The sequence below is a fragment of the Manis javanica genome, chromosome 2, assembly GCF_040802235.1.
Source record: "Manis javanica isolate MJ-LG chromosome 2, MJ_LKY, whole genome shotgun sequence".
NCBI classification, from domain to species: Eukaryota; Metazoa; Chordata; class Mammalia; order Pholidota; family Manidae; genus Manis; species Manis javanica.
This window is the reverse complement of record NC_133157.1, coordinates 63,122,413-63,137,224: the sequence shown is the minus strand read 5'-3', so window position 1 is coordinate 63,137,224 and position 14,812 is coordinate 63,122,413. Positions and strand designations below refer to the sequence as shown.

The 14,812-nt window shown below is 32.9% G+C and overlaps 1 protein-coding gene across 3 annotated transcripts in view; it reads right to left on the bottom strand.

The window, feature by feature from the left end:
* Window positions 1–14,812, bottom strand: part of RFX3 (regulatory factor X3) — a 317,106-nt gene that overhangs the window by 285,329 nt on the left and 16,965 nt on the right. The gene's annotated exons all lie outside the window — the stretch shown is intronic.

Below are 14,812 nucleotides of genomic sequence, written 5' to 3'. Positions count from 1 at the left end.
TTCAAACATATACAAAGTAGTGAAAGAAAATAGAGTCCCTCACTATATTAACTATTGCCAATCATAAAGAGAAGAAAAACCTATTTCAAAATCTTATATATAAAAATATTGAAAAAATTCAGACATATCCTATATTTGACATATTAAAAGTTTTGTATACATATAGTTCATAATTTATAATGATCAATGATTAATTACCCCATATTCTTTCCATGAGTCAAGCTTAATGTATTCTCTACCATAAAATGGCAGAATGACCAAGTGGCCTAACATATTAAAAGCAAGAAGAATTAGATCACCACTAAAAATAAATTTGTTGATATCTAGAAGCTATGTGATTATTTTAAATTATTGAGTTTGTGAATAAATATTGCCATATAACCGAATTATTTTTAAAGTATTTCTCTAAGTGACTGTATATTTTTTTAAATTTCCTATGCAGCAAAAAAGATATTGTTTTGATTTTTACAGAAAATGAGAGAGAACTTTTACGCCTCAGAGAATTAGAATTCAAGGAATAAACACATTATTTTAATCATCAGTAAAAATGTAAATGAAGGGAAATAATGAAGGGAAGCGTTCTTTGAAAGAATCTGTACTTTTACATGTGAAGATGACAGACCAAAGATTCTGAGAACCTACCTGCTAACTTCTTGCATACAAAGAAGCAAATACAAGAATTCATTAGCAGCTGACATACCGTTGCTCATTCCTTAAAAGCAAATCTGTTTATTAAAAACAAACAAGCAAAAACAATGCATACACAGGTCACAACGCTGAGGAAATAGTAAGATATGAATGATTATTCAGTTTTATGGAAATTAAAAAAATCATCTTTGGTTCAGAGGAGAACAGTCCTGGTTATTTTTCAATTATTTTTATCAGCTAACAAAGTAAATTTAGGGTAACACTGATATACAAACATGTGCTTAAGTATATTTGTTTATATACATTCATAGCTTTTTTTGCCTTAACTTTGGCCCATGATATCAGAGATAATAGTACACAGTATATCTGACCCTTTCATCAACTGTATACAGCATCATAGCTGCCTGGCATGATTTAGTTTTGTTTGTTTTCTTTTCTGTTTAAAGATAAAGGTGACATTAAGTGACAGTTGCCATAAATTTTTATGTTGGTCCATTAAACTTAGAAAAATAACAAAGCAAACAGGCACAGCTGAGTAAATATGAACAGGCAACAGTCTAAATACATATATTTGGGGTTACTTGAACAAGACAAGGATCACTAAAATAATCACAGGTGTTTGCTGTGTATTTAGGTGATTACAAGTCAGATACAGCAAAAATGCAATAATCTACACTAATTCACACACCAGAGTTCTCGAAAAAACCTTGGCAATTTTAACCTTATTATCAGATTTTCCTGTTACTTTGTTGTCATTATGAAATATAGTACATTTTCTGTACACATTTATTATAAACTACATGACTAAACAATACTTCATAATAACTTTGAGCAAAATGACTGATTTATACATACTTACAATTAGATGTTTCTAAGATGATTCTACCTACCCCTTTAATTCTTTTCTTCAACTACCCTTCCCTGTATCTAATTTGTTAAGTGAATATCGAATTAGAAAATTCCAGCTAATCTACAGTTACCTATATAGCCTCTACTCCTTTCCAGATTATGAGTAAAACCTCTTTAAACACATTTTTCACCACCTCATTCTGATACTAATACAATTACTCAGGATATCTTCATTTCCTGAATTATTTTAAGTTCCTCAGCCAGTATACCAGTTCACTGATGATACAAATTTGTCTTTGCCACTTATCATTTTAACCTTAAAACCCAATTTATTTCTTGAAGCCTGTTCTCATATAATGTTATTCAATTATTAATTTAAGAATTGAGACTATGTCAGGCAGGCATCACATATACAAATATTAAACATACATAGTCCCATACACTACCAATCATAGGAAGACACCATTCACAGCAAGATGCCCCTCCCTCAAAGCTCTACTTTGGCCCCACAAGAACTGTGTTCCTTGTTTCTATATTCTACGATGGATTTCTTTTCACAAATCTGGCTCAGCTATTCAAAGTATCTCCATCTTGCCCATCACTATGTGCTTAGCAATGTGCATTAGGTGCTAAGGATACAATGGTGAGCATAACATAGTCATTTTGTATTCAGGTCCCACTTCATTTTCTCCTATACACTGTCCTAACTATCTCAGCGGCATTAAAATTCTCTCAGAACCCAGTGATCATTCACCTTTTTCACTCTCATTTTCTCATACCCCAAAACTAGTAGTAACGAAGTCCTGCTGATCTGTCACTCATGTCAGGTGATCCCTTCCAGCACCACCCTGAGACCTAGGCAAAAGCCACTGCCCTGGGCTTTGCACTTTATAGAGAATCTACTTTTGTCCTCTCATCAGGTACTTCCTCATAAAGTGGTTAAGTCTACACAGCTGCAGGGCATGCTCCCCGACTCTTTTGTACTGTACCTCAGCAGATTCCTAGGATTCAAATTCCCTTGCAGAGCCCTGGACTATCATTCCCAAGGCAGACGGAGATGCAGGTATACCCACCTCTAGGTCCAAGGGGTAGTCAAGAGATGCTTGCAAGGGTGGATCAAGGTTACCTGATGAGTATGTGGACATGCTATGGCAAAGAGCCTAGAATATGGGGGAAAGGAAGTAGACTGCAGGACAGGGACGAGGTAATGGGAGGCCAGTTCTCCCTTTTGCCACTGTGTCCTAGAACAGAACTAAAAATTCTAAGCAGTCATCTATCTCATTAGAAGGCCATATTGGTCAAATTAAGAGGTAAGAGTACACTTTATTTAAGTTGGCTGCTTTGTGCCATTTAAGTATGTAGAAATACAGTGAGTCACCTTCCATTTGTATTCTTGTACCCAGCGGTGTTAACGGATGGGCCTAATCTCTACATCCTATAGCCACTGAGGGTTCCCCAGCTCCAATCTTCATTATGTGATGAGTATTATAATATCAAATGATTATTTTACTAGTAGTGGCAGTAGTAGTAGTAGTAGTAAAAGAAATACTGATAATACCTCCCACGGGAAGTCCTAGCACACTACCAGACGTCTACTCTATACTGAATGCTTTCACACCCTTTGTGTTACTCACAACCCCACTGGGTAGTTTGTCTATACTTCATCCATTAGTTGAAAGTAACAGAGTAGCAGAGGATTCTAACCAAGGTCTTTCTGAATTAAAAAAACAGGTTCTTCACCCTATACTTCCTCTCAGATGATTAAGAGGGGTTTACCTGGCTTCAGACCACTCTCTGCTAATCTACACAGATCTGCCAGGTTAATTTCCCTAAATCACCACTTTCATCTGCACATTTGATCCATTTTAACAAATATACACTGGCTAGTTAGGCTCCTTCCAGTTAAGTTCCAAATCCTTAGCCTGATTTTCCTTTCCATTCCACCTGCTTCATTATTTCCCAACAATTCTTCAAACTCTTCAAACAAAAATCATACCTGCCTCTACTGCTAACATGCTCTTAACCCCTTCCTCACAACCAATACACCTCTCTCAAACAACCTTGAAAGTCCATCTCATGCCTTACCTCTTCCCTAAATACTTCTCTAACAACTCAAACCCAGAATCTACCCTACCTTTTTTCTTTATCTTCATAATACTAATAGTCTCTATTAAGTCAACAATTAAGCTGTGTACTTAGCTTGGTGAGAACTACAAAGGACATGATATCACTTTTTACTTGAAATAACTTTAACTAGACTAAGAAGTTAATTATGTTGGACAGTAGTACAGGTGAGACTGGTAAAGTGGTTCTATAGACAGAGCACCTGGCTGAAAATCTATGTGGATCATACATTAGCATAACTTTGTTATTATGCTCACACAGTAATTTGCAGTTCTTTTTATAGTAAGTAGATTTTTTGGTCCTGGAACAATCTGGATTTTAAATTTTTTGAGAACCCAAAGAACTTTTGCTTATGTGTGTTATATCTAATCAGACACTGGTAAACGTTTAACCAGCTCTCTCTTCTTCCCTCTCAAAAAGCCAGGTTTGTAGTTTCTGCTCATTTCCATGGTGTAAACATTCAAAACATGACTAATCTCAAGCTAGCAATGTGACATCTGAGTGCAGTTAAGAAGAGATGAGCAAAACTCATTCTCTCCAACAGCTAAGAATAAGCTCCAGTCCCTCACTAATTATGTCTAACATCTTATTAGAAAATAAAATGGAGAAATGTAATATTAATTTTAAAATGACAATAGCACCATTACATCTAACATAAACATACTTTTACCTAAGTTTTCCAAAACAAAAAAATTTAATGAGAAGAGTGGCAGTGTTTTACATTTTTATAAACCTCTTTAATTTCTCACTTAGCAGGAGACAACTGGGTTCCCATGTCTACTTCTGCACTCAAACTGTTGTTTTGGTTGAAGTACATATATTTAAAATATGCAGCCTCACATAGACATTTAGTTGAAAAAGGGATGATCTGCTGGGGCTGGTGATCCCAGGCATCCTCCATCCACACTCTTGAGCAGCATCCATACACAGTATATAGTTTGCGTAAAATACTTTGGTGTGAAAAGACCTTCCAACAGCGAGAATCTGGATGAGTTTAGTTTTTCTCACCTAGCAATTATCTCATTTCAAGAATTCCAATTTTAGACAGCACTGAAACAAAAGTTTATGGTATTTCATATATGTGTGTTTGTATGTATAAATATACATACTTACATACAAAGATATATAAATGCATATGTACTCATACTCTATTTCCCCAATTCAGCAAATCAAAGTGCTAAGAATATCAAGGAATAAAGATGACTTTGAAGTAAGTCTTCTCCATATTCAGGAGAAAAAAATTATATGCAGAGAGAATACTTATGAAGCTACTGTATGAATCTTCACTGAGTTGGACATAATATCCAATTAAATATAAAAGGTACAATTATGTTCTATATTTTTACAAGTGGACAATTGCACCATATGTACAAGATGATGTCAGAATTACATATTCACTAATGTCAAAAAATGGCTTTATCAGAACAGAATTATATTTTGTTTAACTCTGAAATTTAAAATTTCCCAACTTAATGTTTTGGGCAGTACTTAATTCTTCAAATTGATACCATTAAACAGTTTACCATAAATAGTAGTCAAGAAAAAAATTCATTAATTTAAAATTTGCAGAACTACCAGTAACAGCTAGTGATTTTATCTGAAAAGACTAAATGTGTACATTAAGTGCTATTTTCCCTTGGCTCTAGGTATCACTGCAGCCTGGTATTCTCCCTCTTAAAATAACAAGGCAACATTAAGCATGCTCTGTACCTCCTTCTTTCCTTAAGCTTAGGCTGGAATTACCTTCTTCAAACAATTGAAATAGGATAGCCATTGCCTAAACCAATTTAATCCCACTAGCTACTTCAAACTGTTACATTTCAAACCGCTTCTATTCTTTTGAAAACAGTATCTTCTCAAGCCTTCATGGTCTGTTTAGCAACAACAGAATATATTAAAATTTAAACCATATTCTGTAAATCAATGGTGAACATGATGAACATTTCTTAAAAGGTAGGCCAAAAAGTATCAAAGGTAATCAGAGTTTTATATAACTCTTCTGTTGCTTTACTTTTCAGCAGAAGCTATTGATATTCTTTTTCATTTCTCTTACATCAACAATGTAAGGTGTTAACACAAGGCTAGGCAGTTTCCTGGTTTCTATTCTGACAGCTTTTTAAATGGAAGAAAAATTTGCAGACAGACTAAATGTTTAAATAATATGAGGCTTGCCATACATATTTACTAAAATAAATTTGCTCTACGCTTTAAATTCTACTCTTTGTGCAGGGTAATAAACATTTCATTTGTTGGTACATATTTTTCCTATCAGTTATTTCTCTTATTTTTAAAGATCCTGCCCCAAGATTTGAATCTTTGAGGACACATCCCTTCATAAAAGTTCACTGTAAAGAATTCCTACTCACTGACCAATAGTGAAAATGACTAATAAAATAAATAGTGCATAACATCCCTCTTCGAACACAATTTTGTTTTCTGTTTACAAGTGCCATGTTACTATTCTCAGCTGCCACCCTCTCCTGGAAAACTCTCCTCACAACCTACAAGGAGTAGGCTAGAAAGATGACAATATTAGCTACCATAGTTTGAGTACTAATTCTAGACTGCTATGCCAAATTCTCTATGTACACTCACCTCATTCTATCCTTGAGTTTTTCATTTTTCAGCCCAATTGAATAGGCATACTGCCATACTTACATTACAAAAATCTGAGATCAAAATAATTAAGAATAGATTTAAGAATAAGTAGCTATCAAATGACAATGGCAGGATTTAACTCAGTTCTACTTTACTCAGAAGACTAGGACTCCTATCTTTCCCTAACAATTTTGCAAGCTGACAGACCTCTTGCACCATGCATGAGATACTTTTATTTTTTAAAGCTAAAGACAAAGTAGTCATGGATATTTGCATATGCAGAATTAACGTTTGAGGATCTCACATAGCACCATTGGGGTCTTTGAGGAAACTTTAGTTCCGTAGAAGTACTATAACAGACTTCTATTGTGACAATCCTAACAAAAATCTATACTCAAGATTAGTTGAGGGAGGTAATCTTCCCACAAATCTGTTTCATCCTGAACCTGTGTTTGTGTCTTCAAGAGTAAGCTCTGATTTTATACTCACAGACTTAACTAGTGCACATTCATGCTTCATGATGTAGAATATGGGGACAAAGACATAAATTGTTAGAAAGTGTAGCAGACTAGGCTACTTAACTGCTAAACTACAATTCAGAATAATTAAGAGGCAGGACTGCTGTTCCATACAGTGCTATACACAGTCACTATGTAGGATATAAATGGAACAAAGCAAGCAGCAGTAAAACTTCAGAAATTATCATTGAAGGTAATGAGCCACATAACCATTTTTTCCTCTAGAAAAGCAGACAATTCAATCTTGTGAAAGGGATAACTAAATACAAATATTAAACTCACTGTAGCTCTGTTGGCTTTTTAAGGGATAAAGAACTTTAAAAATATTCCAGAAATTGATAAGCTAGCAGTAAAACTTTGAAGTTTGAGTTCTGCCTGGAAAAGATAGTATTTACATTGGATTGGGGTATTACTTCATCAGTTAGGAGGAAAAAGCAACTCTGGTTGATGCCACACTAACCTCCTGGATCTATGAAACCTTATACTAAGATCCTCTAGCAGGAAGCTAGTATGACATTAAGTGAATGTATTAAAATATCTCAATGGGAAAATTTTACTATGGATAAGCTATTATTACAGATATGCAAAAGAGCATGCCCCTCAATCAATGATAAACATCTCTACATAAAGCAAGTTTATTGTAAAGTTTACATTATACCATTTTCTTGTTCTACACCATTGGCTTGCTTCACAGGTTGATTTTACCTTTACCTAAAGCTGTGTATTTTCTAATCTGTTTAGGGCAGCTGTCAAGTAATCAGAGTAAGCGGTGCTTTTTTAATAAGGAAGTCTTTTAATGAAATGTAATAGGTCACAAATACCGAATTTCTGCTCTTTACTGTAACTGTCAGTCTTTACTGTAGCTGCCACTTTAACCATCTTTTCCAAATGCTGACACAAAAGATGAACAAATCAAGGGTATTAGCATGTGTGTACATTTACAGCATCCTTAATGCTGTCAAAGGATGTAGCTTCACTCCCAACTCCAGCAACTACATGAGGATCTGTTTCTTTTGATGAAAGCATCCTGTCTTTGTGAAGTATCTGAATTAATCTCTTTTTCATGGCTATGTAAGCAAACACATACTAACGGATACCCAGGAGAAATGCTGACAAAGGTAGAGCACAATATTACAACTTCGGGAATATCACAGACACTCTTACTATCACTGTGGAGGACTGCACATTTTACTTTATTCTTTCTTCAATAAATTCTCCATTCCATTATTCACAGTTTCAAAAAACATTGTTTATATGTAGTTCAAAGACTGTTATTTCCTTAGATAAACTTTTAAGTTTATTGTAAGGATCAGTTTTTATATGCACATCCATTGAAACTGCACACATAAAAGTACAAGGAGTTTCTGAAAAATAAAAGAAAATCTCAAAGAGAGAAAGCACAAATGTTAAGATTTTTATCTTTAAAAAACACATTCATTATGACTATTTTACTACAGTTCAATTTTACATTCATGATTTAAAAAATCTTTTAAAAATAATTCCTTGAAAACTTCCTTACATGATAATCATTTAACTTGTTGATTTGTTTCATTTTGAGCACACTTTTTTTTAACTGGTAGCTTTTTAAATTGGTAGTATTATTGCTATTTTAATACCAGAAATCCTGTGCACAAACAGTAGTTTTATAAGAGTTTGCCCATTTTTGAAAGGCTAAGCTTCCCCAAATCAAACTAGCTTACCGTGAAAAGAAAACCATGACAACTGTTTGTACCTCTTGCTTTATTATTACATCCGGCCTGGTCACTCTCAGAAATTCAATCTATTATGGTTGCTAGGAGTCTGTTGCTGTGCAACCTAGAAGGGTATGCTGTGCTTTCAGGCTAAGGAGTGCTAATAAACCTGTAGGCTTCCTTCTATGGAGCTGACCAGTGTGTTTTAAAGGGCTTAATACTTTTCAAGAGTGATCGGCCCACAATTCAAGACACATCCTATTAAAAACAAGTCACACTGTGAGAGTTCTAACAAAGGGACAAAATGCTAAACCTACACAAATATTCAAAAAGTATCCTTAGAATCCCTTATTTGGTAAAACAAACAAAGAATAGATTATGATCTACATTTCAATTATACCACCTACCATCGCCAAGTTTTTATTTCCGTATAGTCCCCTAAAAGGCTGTGATGGGTATAAATGAGCTGAGAAAGTTTAAAAAAAAAAAAAAAGGGCAGTACTAAGTATGATTTTAAAAAAAGAAAACTATTGTATTTACATAAACTCTAATAATAGAAAAATTAATTAAGCCTAGGAACTCAGAAATCATGAGGTTAGCAAACCTAAAAAGCTTTCTCCCTGCCTCCCCCACATACAAAAAAAAAAAATCATTGAGTAAATGAAGAAATTCTAAATTTCATTATAAAAAGAGATTATTTTGTTTTTCTTTTCATCTCATAAAAAAAGATCTTTAATTCTAAATCTATTTTATCCTATTGTATGTATATTCTCTAACTTTAAAGATTAAACAATAAGTTTATTCACATAAAATACCTAGATAGCATTACTTGAATGTAAATGAGAAGAAATGAACAGTGGAGTCTGTCAATAAAGCACTGCAAAACAAATTGAATGAAACAATTTGAAAAGTGAGCAGAGGATGGGACAGGACTTCTTATCTTCTTTAAAAATAGTAAATTATATTGATTTCTATTTACTTTCATATGATAGGTTTTCTCCATGAAGTTTTTTAAGAAAAAAATAGATGGAGTTGGTTTATCATAAAATACCAAAGACCATGCAGACAGACAAAAGTAATAGATGATTTTACAACAATTATCTTAACAATGAACATTTATTCAGGACTTCCCAAGGCAATCTTGGCTATGCTAACACTGCCTGCAATTTTTTTTAAGTCAAAAATAAATTTTTTAAAAAGCCAGGCAACATTTTCTCTATATTCACAGTAACACTCAGCCCTTCTATCTAACTTCTCTGAGCCAGGAGCATTTTTTTAAAATAATCTTGTCTGCACTACCTTAATCTTTTAAAAAGCCATGTATACCTGTCCTTCTAATGGTTGTTTATATTTCTTCTTCTCACTATACATCAAAGGAAGCAGAATAAGTAAAATCAACTAATTCTCTAAAAGTATCAGGAAACAACCAATAGTGGACTGCAGAACTATGAAAAATAAAGAAAAAAAATCCAGTAACAAAGGAGAGCTGAAGCAGGCTGAGAGGTGCAAAGGCAACATCTGACCAAAGAACTGAGGTTGAGGTGGAAAGAGAATGGGTTGGCTAAGGAGGTTTAGAACTGAAACTGTCTCTAAGCAAAGCCAAGCACAGCAGAACAGAGAAAATGGGAGAAAAGGGACAGAACAGATGATGAAGAAAAACAAGACAATAATTGAAAGAAAGTTTGCATAGAGAATCATGATCCATTTTATACGAGGAACAAGGGAAAAACAGAAAACAGGTATGAAAGTTTTACATTCAATAGTTATAGTTTCCTTGATCTATCCTTGCTTCTTAAGAAGGCATGCAACAACTTAGAAAATACTTTTAAAAGATGCAGTGACACCAGTAACATTTATAATGTAAAAACTAAGTGATTATAAACTTGAAGACTCAATTTCACAATGAAGTGATATGCATGTTTTCCAATTCTCATTTAGGGTAAGAAAAATTCAACTTAATTCTAAAGCTGAATTGATGAAAACCTTTTCAAAAGTAATGAAAACTGATTTTTTTCCAAACAAGAACAAAACATTAAAACACATACACTACACAAACATACCCACAAGAGTCAGAAAAGTTATTCAAGTCAGACTCTACTTATAAGTATGCCATTTGCAGGACTTGTGAGGCAAATGTGTTAACTTTTAAAGCAGTATTTAATAGTTGGTCAAGTACTAGTCAAGTGTAGTAAATAATGTTGAAATGAAAGAATTTTTTCTGAAAGAATCAAAGTTCTAAACTGGCCTCCTTAATTATTTAAAATCCTATCAAGCCGTGGGGCAAAACAAAGAAGAAACACTTTTTAAATGATGATAGCTATCCTACAGAGTAAATGTTAAGAGCTTTCTGGTGTTTATTAGGTTCTTGTGTCTTTGAAGTTACAAAACTGCAATAATTATAAAGTATAGCATTCTTAATACTTTATATGGAGTATTAAGTATTCTTATGGCTTATATGAGTATATGGCTACAGAGAATAACATACTCATCCGCAGAATTAAGTCTCTTTTTTGTTAGAGTGGACTTCTAACACTCTAACCATATTTGATTCATTTCCACATACCTATCTTCCTAAAAAAAAAAAACCAATCAAAGATCCTCAACAAATGTTGAAAATGAACTCTGATTATTTTAATGCCAAATTTTTTATCAAGAATTTTAGATTCTTTGATAAATCACATTATTAGGGCTGGTAACCAATGACTTAGAGTTTAGAATTCTTTTAAGTAGTCATATCTTACCAATTATAAAGAAAAGAGATCATTAAGTGAGTCTTAAATACAACATTATTTCTCTTCCCTAACAGAGAACACTTCCAAAATATGTTTTTTTCAAATAATTTCCATAATTTGTTTAGCTAAGGTGAAAAGAATGCTGCTGTACACAGGAAATTTTTTTAATATAAAAAGGAATGTGATACAAACATCTGATTAGAAGAGTGATACCACTTAAAACATATTTTAAAACTTCTTAAAAAACCACTTTAACTTCTTAGCTACTGCTATTACGTTTACACATTTAAAAACTTGAGAAAATGTGTTGGATAAATTGAAAAAAGGTATTGGATCAACTGATTTTTCAAATGCATAACTGAGGATACTGAAAAAGGTATCTTGAAGTACATTTCTGTAAGTCCAAGGGATAACTTCAGTTTTGTCATATTATAAAAGTAAAAAATTTAAAAGATATGAATTTCACAATTTTTTGTGAAAGCAAATACATAGAAAATCTTTACAGAACATAAAAGAAACAAACCATCTTAGTAAAAAAATGTTGCTTTCTCAGACAGCACCAGCAAATTATCTTTGTAGAGTCTTCATTAAATTTGGAAGATTATATTTAATCCCAACTCAAAATCTGAGACCAAAAATATGAAAATTAAAAGTCAAACTCTTAAATGATACTAATCTGAGAACTAACCTTTCTTCTTTTCATGATCTTTTCCCATCCCACCCTCCATCTACAGGTGTGGCTATAGCGGGGATGACACAACATGCATGGCAAAGCAGAGTGACGGCCTGGCAACCTGAGCGCTCAGCCCAGCTCAGCTGTAGTGGGCCTCTTTTCATAGGTTAAAAAGTGAGGGGAGTGAGGAAAAAAAGGCGTACCTTAAACACCTCTAACCACTTAGTTGTTAAATATTAAAGCAGAGTGATGATTACATGTGAATTCATTTAATTATTTCATCATACTATTTTTGTATATGTTTAAGTTTTTCCTTAAAAAAAAATTAGAAGGGAAATAAGAGAGTAGACTTCATCTCCAAAGTCTTTTATAGCTCACATATTTTTTCATAAACATGATGGTGATACAAAAAAGTGACGATAAAAAATTTGGTTTCTTTAATGTTTTATTTATTTATATTTTTAATGGCAGAAACACGAGGTACTCAAGTTCAATAAATTCCAGCCTGAAGATTGCTAAAACATGAGCACATGTGACTTACTTCAGATACAAATGCCTGGGCATGTCTGCAAGTAAATTCATTTAAACAGCCTTTAAAGATGGAAATCAGGATTAGAAATAAATATTCTGTATATGTAATTATGTAAGATCAAACGTGAAAAAGTAGTTTTTGTTTGCTTGAGATTTCACAGCAATTTCTACAGCCTTGACTTAAATATGTTAAAAACATACACTACTATATATTATATTATATTATATTTTATATTATATATTATATTATATTTATTATATTATATTATATTATATTATATTATATTATATTATATTATATTATATTATATTATATTTATTATATTATATTATATTATATATTTAGTACCATTTTTTAAGTATTCCAATACAGTACAATAGTCTCAAATACTGTCAAACTGTACATTTCATAATGGATGACAGGCACATAATGCTGAATATATGACACTTAACTGAAATGGAAAATATGATTTTGACATTACTACATTGAAAATCTCATTCTAAAAATATCAGCATGACAATCTATTTGTCAAAATAACAAAATTCAAGACAATTTGCCTCCATTAATAACTTCTACTTTTCTAATCTCTCATTTGTCTTTCTGCATATACAAAATTTTACAAATAAATTTAATTCATAAATCCATGATTAAATATGACTAGATAATAATAGCTATGTTATATAAACAATCATGTTCTAAATTAATATCCTCTAAGACACTGAAGAGCACTTTGATCACAGAAGCCATATGTAAAGATTCTTTCTCCTGTTTAAATTAGCCATATAAACAATCTGAAATTATTACCAACTAAACTAACAATCCAGATAATTTCTAATTTCTATTTGCTTATTAATTGTGATTTTTACTTTTGATATTTCACATATCATCTCTGCATTTTTTAAGGATATATTTTTGTGATAGTTACAGCTATTTCAGAATAACCTCTAACCCAGAAGCAAGGAGGATGGACTTCAAGAATTTAACGTCCTCTCATCCCTCAAAAAAAAAAGAAAACTAAACTAAAAGTAGTTTTTGAATGAGTCTCTTAATCTGCTTAATCTGCTTGCTTCCATATAGAAAACCATTGTTTTAGTCAGTACGCCTCAAAAGAATATATAAATGAACAGACTGTATTCAGGGAAAGGCATATGAAAATGACAAAAGGCAGCAGAGAAAGACAAAATACTGTGTAAGGACAAATATAAACAATTAGGACTCTTTCATATGGAGGGAAGGCTAGCATCGATCAAAACATCAACACTGTAAATATGTAAAGCCACATCTGAAGAAATATACATAACTTACCTCTACCAGACTTTGTTCAAATGTCACCTTCACAGTAAGATCTTCCTAATCATCCTATTTAAAATTGCAACCTTCTCCATCCACACTCATCACCCACCCTCCTTAATTCTCCTCTTTCTTTTTCTCCATGACATTTATAACCATCTATTATCATACTCATTTATTTTCTTTCCCTTTTTCCCTCATTGATTGAATTTAAGCTCAAGGGCAGAGACCTAATTAGTTCTGTTCACTGTTGTATCTTCAAAGGCAGCTCACTCCCTGACCCCTATACTGTATGTGCCAATATTTGCTCAATAAATAAAATGGATGAATATAAAAAAGTGAAAATGAGTTTACACAAATGAATTGAATCCAGAAACTGAAGGGAACACCTTCAGTCTGGAGAAAAGTAAAGACAGTAGTAAATTAACCAAACTTATCACCTTAAGAAATGGTGCAGAAAAAAAATACAGATTAAACAGAGAGCTGGATGGATTTGTGAATGACAGCTCCATGTAAAAAAAAAAACAAAGGTTTTTCAGGGGAAAAACTCGAATAGACTCAAAACCTACCTTTACACAGTAGAACCCTTAGTGGAATACAACAATGCAAACACAAATCTGTCTACTATAATAATTCTATCCTGATAAAATCAGTTGCCTTGGTGTAAGCTCGGAACTCAAGTCCTGATTCTGCACTTTTGACTTTCCAACAGGGACAGTAAAGTTAGGTAGCAAAAGGTGAAACTCAACAAGTTTGGGATGTTCAGAGCACCCTCCATAGCAAAGTTCACATAATGCCACTGTGTCTCTCCCACATTAAACAGTATTAGAATTCCCACCTCCTGCACCAACCAGAAAATAAGAAGTACTAGAGCATAAAAGGCACTCCCCAACTTCTGAAACTAAGAAATTGGTCTTGTCAGACACTAAGGAAATCCCAAGCAAATCTAGAATTTCATACACATACATTTGTATGTATGTATGTATGTATGTATGTATGTATGTGTGTATGTGTATATATACATATAAACTACATATATGCATACAGAGTTAGGTAATAAAATGTTGTTTGAAAAAGTAAGAGGAAGAGACGTTGATTCAGGTCAGCCCAAACGTACTGCCTATTGGATAATGCTATATTTGAAGAAATATCTCAAA